Here is an 11255-nt window from a genome sequence, read left to right on the forward strand (position 1 = left end):
CTAAGAACAGCATCAGGGAAGGTGTGGGGGCAGTGGGGTGCTGTATGGCATCTATATGAGCTGAAAAAAATGAGCCTTGACGTCCCCAAAAGTTGAAAAGTAATTTCTCAACTTGCTGGCCACAAATCATATCACTGCAAGTGAAATGCATTTGCTCGGGTAGTTTTGGTTTGTAACAACAATGGCCAAAACATGACATCTCAGAGCCATGTGACTCCAGCTGGAGTAGGACCCTAAGTATCATTTAATTTGGGAACTTGGCAACACTGACAACACTTCAGGTGAAGAAAAGAATATGATGGTAGAATGCTGGTAGTGGCAATAAAATTTGCTTCCTATGTTTTAATCAGGTCAGAATTTCTAAATTAGATATTGGTGGATACAAGTGATGACACTGGACATTTTCAGTTCCCTAATGCTTGGCAAGCCTGTCTGAACAGTAAGAAGAAAGAGGCAATCAGTCAGAGGCTGAAAAATTGTAATTTGAGGACTAACAATGACGTGTTTCCTCATGCTGCTTTGTTCTTTCTTTAGAAACTGCTGTAGCTGCTCTTTGGGATTAAAATGCTGAAAGTAGAATGAAACAGCACTAAAATCCACAAAATGCTGCAACTTGAATTTTGATGAGACAAAATTCTGGTACTGAGCAGAGCATTTTAAGCTTCCCACTTTTGGCTGGCTTTCTCAACCCTGTGCCCTTTGATTATAATGGGAACTTACAACTTGAGCCCTGTAAAAAGCAACTGTTTACCCTGATAAGCTATAAATACCAACAGTAGCTTACTAATGAGTTTGGCACAGCTGTCAGGGAGTATGTGCAGCAGGGGTATGGAAGCTATTTGTTCTCCCAAAATCACCTTTTCAAATATACTATTGTGATCCAAATAACTGTCTAAACTGAGCACAACTTCAGATTAAATCTTCTGTAATTAAATATTCTGCTTGCTTTCAGGTTATGTTGGGATACCTATATTATTTACTTCATTCCCCAGACCAGCTGAAGCTTCCCAAATTTTCCCTGCCAAGACTTGCTTTAGTAATACCATCCAGAAGATAGAATGACTGTATGTGAAATGGCATATATAGTTAATGCCTTGAAATCACTTTTTGGCACATAGTAGTGTTTGATTCCTGTGAGAATCAAAGATCTAAACCTAAGTCCAGAAGGATCAGAACAAACAAACAAAACGAACAAACCAAAACAAACAAAAACAAACAAACAAAGACAACATGGAGTTCAGCCCAGGCTTTATACTGTGTAGATATACCAAATCTTTTCACAGATATGGTCTTAATGAGTAAAAATAATGATCTGGGAACTCAAATTATGTGACTGTCCTAAAAATACCTGGCTTTCAGACAGCTGAATTAACTAGTATTTATTACACTGGACTTTCTGACTGATAAAGTTGACCACCCATACCATCTGTGAGAAGAATTCTGCAGAGTTACAGCTGCCTTTTCTCCATGGTTGAGTATCTCTGCTGATAAATGTGTCACGAGGTCCTGTTTCACCAGAAATACCGAACGACCAGAAATTACTTCAGAAGTAACATCCCTTCTATGCTTCAGAGTTCTCTCACTGTATCTACTTACATTCCACCCTACTTTTCAGCTATTGTGGGATCTATTATTTCTTCTAGAGGAGAAAACTGTCCCTTTCCTTCCATTCTCTCCCCTGGGTTTTGCTAGAATTCACAGTGATCTGAAATGTCTCTTTCACAGCTGTTTCAAAACATGGTGTCTGATAATCATAATTTTTCTCATTGTCCAGTGCATAAGACCAGGCAGTTGGGATAACACACATTTGACTTGTGGGCTACTGAAGTAGATTTAAAAACCCACTCTAGTTGCCCTTTCACCTCCACCTTGTGGGCAAAACAGATGATGCTGCCCTCTTTCAGAAACACGTATTAGTATGGAATAAAATACTTAACTCAACCCAGAGAAATTTGCATAGGGGGTGAAAGTATATTTCAAGGTCTACTTTTTGTGACACTTTAGGAGAAAGCATGTACCACTGCATGATTTTTACCTAGCATAATTGCTAGTATGGGTGTGGTATAGTAATCGGTCATCATTATATGCAGATTGATTTTAAAATATTTAAATTAAAAAGTTTTCTTAGATTGTTTTTTTAGTCCATAGTGATATTCATTCATCATGACTCCTGTGAAGATTCATCTTTCTCTGAGTAAGGTAAGTTTGTTCTTCTGTACATTAGAGAATAAAAAAAGTGAGAAAATATAATTTAATGGGAGTTTTTTTCCATATTAAATCTAAAGAACTGAGAATTTAAGCATCAAAAGAATTCATTCTTGAACCCCACGGCATAAAGCCTGAAATAAGCAAAACTGAATGAGAGGAACAATGCCTCCAATACACTTGATAGCTGTGATTTAAGTCATTGTTTTCCAACACAAAATAGAGTTTGTAGTTGCCTCTCAATGCAGTGCATATAAGTGGGCCAGAATACAGGCACAGTTTCTGCTGTGACAAGGTACATACAGGAAGTAATTTTCATAATTCAATATTTTTCCTGGTGGAATGGGCTACCTGCTTGCAAAAGACTCACAGGTTTAGAGGGTTGTTTGTGCTTGCCCTGTCTCTTAACATATTGCGTTTTGATGACATTATCAGGCAACAAATGAAATTAATAAACTCTATTTGATGCAATGTTAGATAAACTACTGATGCAGAGATATTAAGCAAATTACTTAATAGGAAAAAGTTCATATGCATGACTGGAAATACCAGATGCAGTAAAAATAAACAAGGGCCAACCAGCCTGCTGATGGAAAGACAGATAGCAGTAAGTGAAGGTTAGGCAGGCACTACTTATTTTTGCATAGTTACACCACGTGTATTGTGAACATTTTTAATCTTAACCTGTGAAGATCTGGCACTGAGCAGTCCCACATCACTGACAGTGTCCCAGAAAGGAGATCCTTTGGCATTGTTGGTCAGACTAGAACTTGTAGATTTTTAAATCCTTTTGCACAGAGACAAGTAAGGCTCTGTCCAGGGTGATTATTATCTGAAGAATGAAGAAACTGAAGCAAGAAGCAATTTTAATTGTGAATAAAAATCTGAATGCTGACAAAGCCCGTAAGAAGCCCTAGAATTATGGTCATTTTAAGTGCAGCCCTCTGGACCAAGACTGCCCTTCTCAGTGGTAGCTGTAAGTGACACACAGCCTATTTTACAATCCTAGAAATAGCAATTTGTTCTAAAAATACCACCTCAAATATATTATTAACTCCTTGATATAGCAGATATTCCTGTACTTGAGATTCTGACCTTTTACTGTTGTAAATAGAAACTAACTCTGACTCCAGTAGTGTTATTAGGTTTGCAATCTCATTACTGAGAGAAATCTGGATGAAAGCATCTCTGCAAACCTTGATAGATACCTCCTAGCCTTGTCAAGCTGGGCACTATAAAAATCTTTTTTAATGGTAGCTAAAATCTTCACTGATAATGGGATAAACAACAGTGATTGCAACTGCATTCTTATGTCACTATTTCTTTAGCAATTCTTTTTAATTCAAAAGTATCGAAATCACTGGTAGTATTAGAAGAAAAGCTGCCATCTTAGAACTACATGTCTGAATGAGATGTCAGGGCTCCATATAATGCTGCTGTGAGCAGAAATCATCAATGAGTGGTAACACCATTTGCCTTTTCAGAAAATCTTGTAATATTTTCAGCACTGAAAAAGAGACATTACAAAGAGATGCAGTCCTTAGAACTGCTTTTTAAGCACTTACAGAAAAACCATGTGTATACTCTACATCCTCAATTATATTTATCTGGTATTTAATTTTCTTAAGTTTAATATTTAGTTCATAAGATAGGTTGTAAGTTTTGTAATTTTGATACTTAGTTCTCATAAGCTTTTACTCCTCCCCGAAGTCTGTTGTCCTAGTGCCAGCATGAAGACAATTCAATTCCAGAGGACCTAGTCTCTGGTCAGCATCCAGTTATCCTGGAGCATGTTTATCTTTGGAACAGCAGTTCTGCATTGTGACTGCTGCTGATACACTGGGTTAATGCAGCTCTTATTCCCTAGCCAGTTGGGACAGACATTTGGCCTACATGCCAAATGTAGGATGTAATGTGACCCTTCCTCAACTGGTCTCCACAACTTCGGTATCCCCTACCTCATTTAAACACCTGGGGTTCTGATCTTGTCTCTGATGTGTCAAAGACCATGACAAAGTTAGGAAGGAACAGCCTGGGCACAGGGCCCTGCCCTGGCATGTAACAGTGCCATGTTCCAAAGAACAGGCTGACTCACCCATTGCTCTTGTGGTCCCCTCCCACAAGGCAAAGGCAGCTTTTGCACTTAATCTTCAAGCCTGATCTTGCCCCTGTCTCAGATGGATCTTCCATACAGTCTGGCTTGTGCCAGATTCCTGTTGTGCCAGTACAACCAGAGCCATTGCTCTCTCTTCGCTACTGCCCTCTGACACCCCATTATTCTGGTGGCTTAAGTCCTTGAAGCTGGAGAGCTTCCACCCCCTGCCCTTTTGCAGAGCTGGCTTCCTGTACCTTCTTTGCCTTGCCTCTCCTCATGGGGCCGATTTATGGCTGATAAACCCTGCAGCAGAGCTTAGATGGGGTAGGAGTCTTTTCTTGTCTGTGTTTCATATCAGAGGGAGTTTTCTTATTCTGAGCTACTAGAAGAAACATATCCTTCTTTTAGCATTGAAAATGCAAAAATTATACAGTTCCTCCCCAATGCTTCTGCAAAGTGATAAAAATAGATGGTTTTTTAAATTTGTGGTGTTGATACTTTTTCCAGTGAAGAGGTGACAGGCATTAGCAGAAGTGGAGTTCTGAGCCCACGTCCTGAAAACTGAAGGCGTTCCAGATACTTCGAGAGAACATGAGGAATGAGGCAGAGATGGTGGACACCTGGCACATTCTTCTCAGGCTTGGGAACTGGTACCAATCCTGTTCCATATTCCTGTTCTAGTGCCTACTGTCTGTCTCTGGAAAATTTAACATAACCAGAAGCAAAACCACATAGCCTGGGGGAGCTTTGAGCAGTTGTCAAGCCTGTTCGTCCATTGGATACTTGCCTAAGTGAGAAGTTGTGCTGGAAAGAACCCTGTGGTTAAGTTGCTCCTGTCCCTTCTGGAAATTATTTGCAGGCCTCACAGGATACCTCACATTTCTGTCCTTTGCTCCCCATCTCCAAAATACTAAAGAAATCACCTGACTTCTCTCAGTAGTAGAGGGTTACTTGCTTAGATACCTGATCAGCACTCTGATTTACAATAACCGAGCACCATTCTGCAGCAGCAGGAACCACTTTCACTGTGTGAACTTGATCTCTATGGTTATTTAAAATATATATTCAGGACAGTGTAGCTTTTTGCTACTAAATTCTTTGTGGCTTTCAGTCATGCAGTTGCATTACCACAAAGAACGGATAGCAACTCAGTCTAGTTTTGTGAAGTGCTTACTGTGCTGCTTCTCAGTGCAAAAGGAAAATGTTCTCTTTGCTCTGATGACTGAGTTACACATCACACCTTTTTTTTAAATAAACTTTTAAAACATCCTTATTTTAAAATGCAGTTTTACCTTGCTTAGAAATTCTACACAAGCACACACATAAATCTGTATGTCTATGTGGTACCTCTTAGTATATTTAACTTTTCTTCAAAATACTTAATAAGACATGGATGTGGTTGTGCAGAAGCCTCTTATAACTGACAGTCAAAATACTGATGATATCAGGTGGAAATCTTGTGCCATTATTCTTCAGATATACTGCTGACAAGGGAGTGGCTGTGAGGGAAAGAGCATGAGAAATGTCAGGGAGATAGGGAATGTCAAACCTTCCAAAATCAGATTGTAGTGGGTTTGTCTCTGCCTCTTGCTCTATGTAGTCATCTACATGGTTATTCTTTTGATCATAAATCATATGTCAGGGCATGCCACCATGCTGGGCAAAGAGAACAAAATGAAGAGGTTTTTATCCAGTGCAGATGTGTTTTGGCTTCTGTGGAAGTTCCCAACACTAGTTGCAACTTCATGTGTCTCAGTGATATAGGATAGAATAAAAATGGAAAGAAATCTATCCATAGCATCTGCTTGTTTCCAAAGAATAGTTTGATTTATTTATGTCCCAGAAACAAGAGGAACTTTCAAATTTCTTTGTAGAAAAAGCATTCTTAAAATTTCTCCCTTCTGAAGGGGCATACTCACTGACAGATTTGAAGCCTCACAGACAGTGAGAGAGATACTAAATACTTAACAAAGTTGAGATTTTTCTACTTTGGACACATGTAATGAAACTCTGCAGCTCTCTTCCCCATCAATGGCCAGTTCTGTGCTGACAGAATATGGGGCTAGCTAGAAGTAGCTGACACCAGTAATGGTGTTGACACAGCTAGAGGCAGAAGAGGCTGGTGCATGACTTTCTTCTTCAGTCACTGGCTCTCCTGGTTTTGGCCTATTTTCTAAGTGTGTCTGTGGGGAATGCTTCTGTAAGTAGAACCCAAGAACCCCAGTGCCACAAACCCCCAGGACAGCTACTGACCCACACAGGGCAGCTAAAAATTAGACTTTGTCTTCCCAGCTCTTCACCCTTGTCATCTTTCTGGCACACAGTCTTTAGGGTAAGGCAACATACAAGGAAACACACTTGACAGGTGAGTTTCTAAAGCAAACTCCTTCTACTTCACAGTATGGGGTAGGCAGGCTCAATAGGCATACTTGTTTGTCATCTCCCTCAGTTTCCTCGCTGCTCTTCAGCAGTGATAGGGATTTGGTTTGATGATCATAGTTATAGGTTTCTTCTTTAGATACCTCTATGGGGCTTTTCCTCTGAACCCTAGAGGCTCGGGTTTTTTTTTTCTGTCATTTCAAATCTAGCAATCCTAAATCCCCCTGATTTAGGAAATGCAATGAGTGTTCTTCTGGTCTGCTATTGACTAAGGGCTGTGTCACTCTGTCTCCATTTCCCTTTTCTGAAATGGCACGCCTAGCTCTTTGGTTTTATTTTGCTGCTACTTAAAGGCGTAGAATTGGCTTGAATTTGAATTTATACAGATCTCTTCCTGTCTTTAGTAGTTCTTCTGTTTCAAAATTATATACTTGCTTTTGCCAAGACTCCTGGGGTCTGTGTCTACATTTACATGTCTGTGTATAAAATCTTACAGCAAGACTAGACTATACCTGTGCTTTTATTCTCTGGATGTTCCTTTGGGAAGAAAGGAACATACATGAATGTCTTCTCTGGGAAGAAAGATTCAGTGAATAGAGCAATGCATATATGAACTGTACATTTACAAAGTCCAGTCCGCTGATTAATTTTGTGCAGGCCCTTATGGGACTCAGCACAGCATATCACGAACAGAAAGGCAAACACTGTAAAATATTAACCACGTCATCTAAGATATGTCACTGCTACAGGTTTTTAAATGGAATATTACCCACACTTTCTGGTATGGGTCAAATGTTACTGAATTATTTATCTAAATTAAAAAGCAAAGGAAAAAAATTAAATATCAGGGGCACATATCTACCACAGATAATTCGAGCCCAAATTCATAACATTTGGTAATATTATAAACTGTAATAACCAGACTTTTATAATGGGAACTGTGGTATACCCTTAAGAGCTGACTGTATCAGTCCCATCTACGAGCACCCACCCAAGCTTCTGCACAGAACTTGCATAAGCCTACCTGTGAAAAAAACACAGTATACTTTCATCAGAGTAAAAGGTTTTTCCTCCTACTCATGTTTCAGGATGTTCTTTTATAGATAAAAAGTTTTCAGGCTCTTTTTTTAATTTAATCCCCTTCCAAAGTGACATGTTTCACTTAGCAGAATGTCCTGAAGCCTCTCCTATGGCTTCCATCAGTCATAGACTGAAAGGAAAGGGTTTATGGATTAAGGTGCCACATTGTCTGTAGCATAACCTTGTTCCAGACTGCAGACTTCCTGTTTGCTACTGAGCGTGTAGTTTTCTAACTATAATCCCCTGCATATTAGAAGTGCTATTGTGTGAGTAAATGCACTGAAGACGAAGAGGGGCAACTTGCAAGGTACTGCTGCCTTGGGATAGGTGGAATGGAGGTCACTGGGGAGATCACATGCTGAGAAGATGTGGGTGGAATTTTCATAATCCTCTGATGGACAGATACACTGAGTAAAACATAAAGAACCTGTGGTCACAGATTTTCTGCCTTGCAAGTAAGCATGTGTGGCAGGGGAAGACTTGAAACTTACTGATCTCGGTTTGTTTTGGTAATGGAAAGTTAGAAGTAATGGCTGATTTGCTCCACCTACCCCTTGTTCACTTTGTACCATTAGAGCAAACATACCACATCAAGAAGATGATCAGAAAAAAAAGCACAGAAAATCATATGTTAAATGCATATTATTAAAGGTTTGAATAGGAAGCAGTTGGAAGCAGTAAGAAAACTGTGTAGAATATGTACATTATTGTCCAGTCAGTCACAATGAGGCAGTGTACACAGACCACAGGGAAAGACTATGCAGAAAGAATTAATGGGGGGCTTCCTTATTTTTCACATCTGTGGCTGGGCCTTTGCTGGAATGACCTGCAGCTGAGGCAAAGTCGGTCTGTAGGACTCAGTACTCGTACTGGTGATAGGTTAATAGGGTTGTTTTTCACTTGCTTGACATAGATACCATGCTGGAACTTGGAGTAGTCTTTTCTGCTGTTCTTAAGTCTGCTCTCTTTCTTCCTTCAAGAGAGTTCTAGAATGGATTATCTGCAAATTGTGGCAAAGCTCCAGTTTGCTTATGACCCTGTGCTGTCCAAGGTGCCTTGCTGTCCTCAAGAGAAGCGAAATCTGTGGCTGGGCATGCAGAAAGGAGTTGTTAAAAGAGATGCTGGCTCTTTTCTCTCATGCTCTGGCTGGATACCTCCACCTGCAGCGATGATGTTACTGCTCCAGTCTCAGCCTGAGAGGCACTAGTGGGGAAGGACCAGTGCAACTTCTCTGTGGCACTTGTGAAATTTTGACCCAGCCTAGTGGTGGCTCCTGGCTGTGGCATGTTGCTTGGATGCAAAGTGCAATGAAATGTAAGTATGCTTGTTAATGAGGTGTGTCCTGACAAGTGTATGCAAAGCTCAGCTGATTCAAATCAGCTGAGTGCCTTCCATTGTGCTAGGTTTGTTTTCGCTCACCAGTGTAAGTATGCTTTCTAGAATGTTTCTGCAAATAAGAGTGAGGTAGAACCTGGGTTCGTGTTTGAAGAAGAAACAAAAGCAAAGATCTGATCAAAATAAACTCCCAGATTCTAGAGTTATATGGCAATTTCAGTTGTCTCAAGTCTCAGGCTGTACTGTTCTTCAGAGCAGTATTAGGAATGACTGTAACATAGAGCAGTAACTCACCAGGACTGCATCCAAAATAATGCCAAAAGCTACATTAGTGCAATCTTTTGCTGCTGTGTCATGAGCTGACATGCAGAATAATGAAGTATCTGGGTGAATGTGGGGGGAGAAATGCTCTTCACCTCCAACCTTTTCTCTGATTCAAATGTTGACTGAAAAAGCTATTTCTCTTACATTCTCATGGGAATACATTTATTGATATGGCTCCACGTATTTTTTATCTAGTTATTCATATCCTGGTGCATGAGACCACAGAGACTTGCTAATGTTCTTTCTGACACGTTTGTTATGTGTCAACCCAAGGCAACAGTTCAGGGGAGGATTTTTGCCTGGAAACAGCTGGCAGGACAGGCCTTTTTGTGCGTGCTCTGACAATTTGGGTACTTGGGCACGTGTTACTGCTTCACAGACTTCAGGGGACATTGAATCAAAAAGATGTAAATCATAAGAGTTACTGAACTAATCCAGCCTTACTCAGCCTAGAGCAGGTAGATCTACAGGTTGGTGTGACAGCTCATCAGTGGGATAACATAGGTTTGTATCCTTTTCCCAAGCTTCACAAATACTCTAAAGGGAGACCACCTTTCAGTTGCCCGGTGTGTCTGTTCATCATATTCAAACAGAAGTAGTAGGGACATGAAGAGGCTTGTACTGGGGACTTGTAAAACTGAAATGATGTTACATAGAACAGACACAGCTGGTGATGCTGCAGTGGCCTCTCTGAGATAATGTGGCAACTGAACATGGTATGTGAAGGGTTTTATGTAGATCTTTGGGTCAGGCTAACCAAGTGACAAAAAACCGATTCTGTGGTCTCTCAGTAGAGCATTCCTGCTGGGGAAGGACTGAAACATAAAAAGTGAAGTTCTCATTTAGAAGTGAAGGCCAGGAAGTTAGTGCAGTCTCTGAATTTGTTAGAAATTTCCTCCCCTTCTTGAGATGAGTGGTGGAGATGTTTGGTTTTTTTTGGTTTGCTTTGCTTTGCTTTTTTCGAGGAGAACAATAGTTTAAAATTACTACATGTAGAAGACCAAAAATAAGTCCCACTAAAAGGCAAATAATTTCTTTCTGCTGTTGCAGTTTAGCCCTGGACAGCAACTAAGCCCCCATTAGCCACCTATTTATTCACTACCTTCCTGGTGGGATGGGGGAGACAAGTGGAAGGGTAAAAGTGAGAAAACTGGTGGGTTGAAATAAAGGCAGTTTAACAGTAAAACAAAGCTGCATGTGCAAGCAAAGCAAAACAAGGAATTCATTCCCTGCATCCCATGGGCAGGCAGGAGTTCAGCCATGTCCAGGAAAGCAGCGTTCCATCACATGTGACAGTGACTTGGGAAGACAAACACAATAACACCAAACATCTCTCAGGGTGTCCTGCTCGCATGTGGGTGCATCCACAGGTCACAGTCCCTTTGACTCCCGTTTACACTGGAGTTCCAGTCTGTCCAGCACAGCAGCACAGAAACAGCAGCGATGCCCTGGCCACCTGCCAGCCCAGGTGCATCACCAGGGCCATTATCCAAATGTTCCCAGGATCAGCAGAGTAAGGTAATTGGCAGCACAGCTCTACAGCCAGCAGGGAAAGCAAAAAGCTGCCACTCATGAACTCTAGACTCAGTAAAACAAGCCCCATGAAAGCACAGGAGCCTCATGATTAATATCTGAACAGCAATAGCAGCTATGACCTCCAGCACATTTCAATCAAATTTGTCCTTATCATGTAGTGGACACACCATTATGAAGACCAGTTTGCAGTGAGAGAAAGGATAGAAATGTTCTTAGTTGCTCTAGTAGTTGTACAGGAGACTGTGCTGAAACTCTGGCTGTAGAATGCTTAGTTTGCTATATCCTCTCTCCTGAAGAAGCA

This window comes from Empidonax traillii, unplaced genomic scaffold (assembly GCF_003031625.1).
Source record: "Empidonax traillii isolate 1590-97213 ecotype Southwest subspecies unplaced genomic scaffold, ASM303162v1 scaffold46:size3806547, whole genome shotgun sequence".
In the NCBI taxonomy this organism is placed as follows: Eukaryota; Metazoa; Chordata; class Aves; order Passeriformes; family Tyrannidae; genus Empidonax; species Empidonax traillii.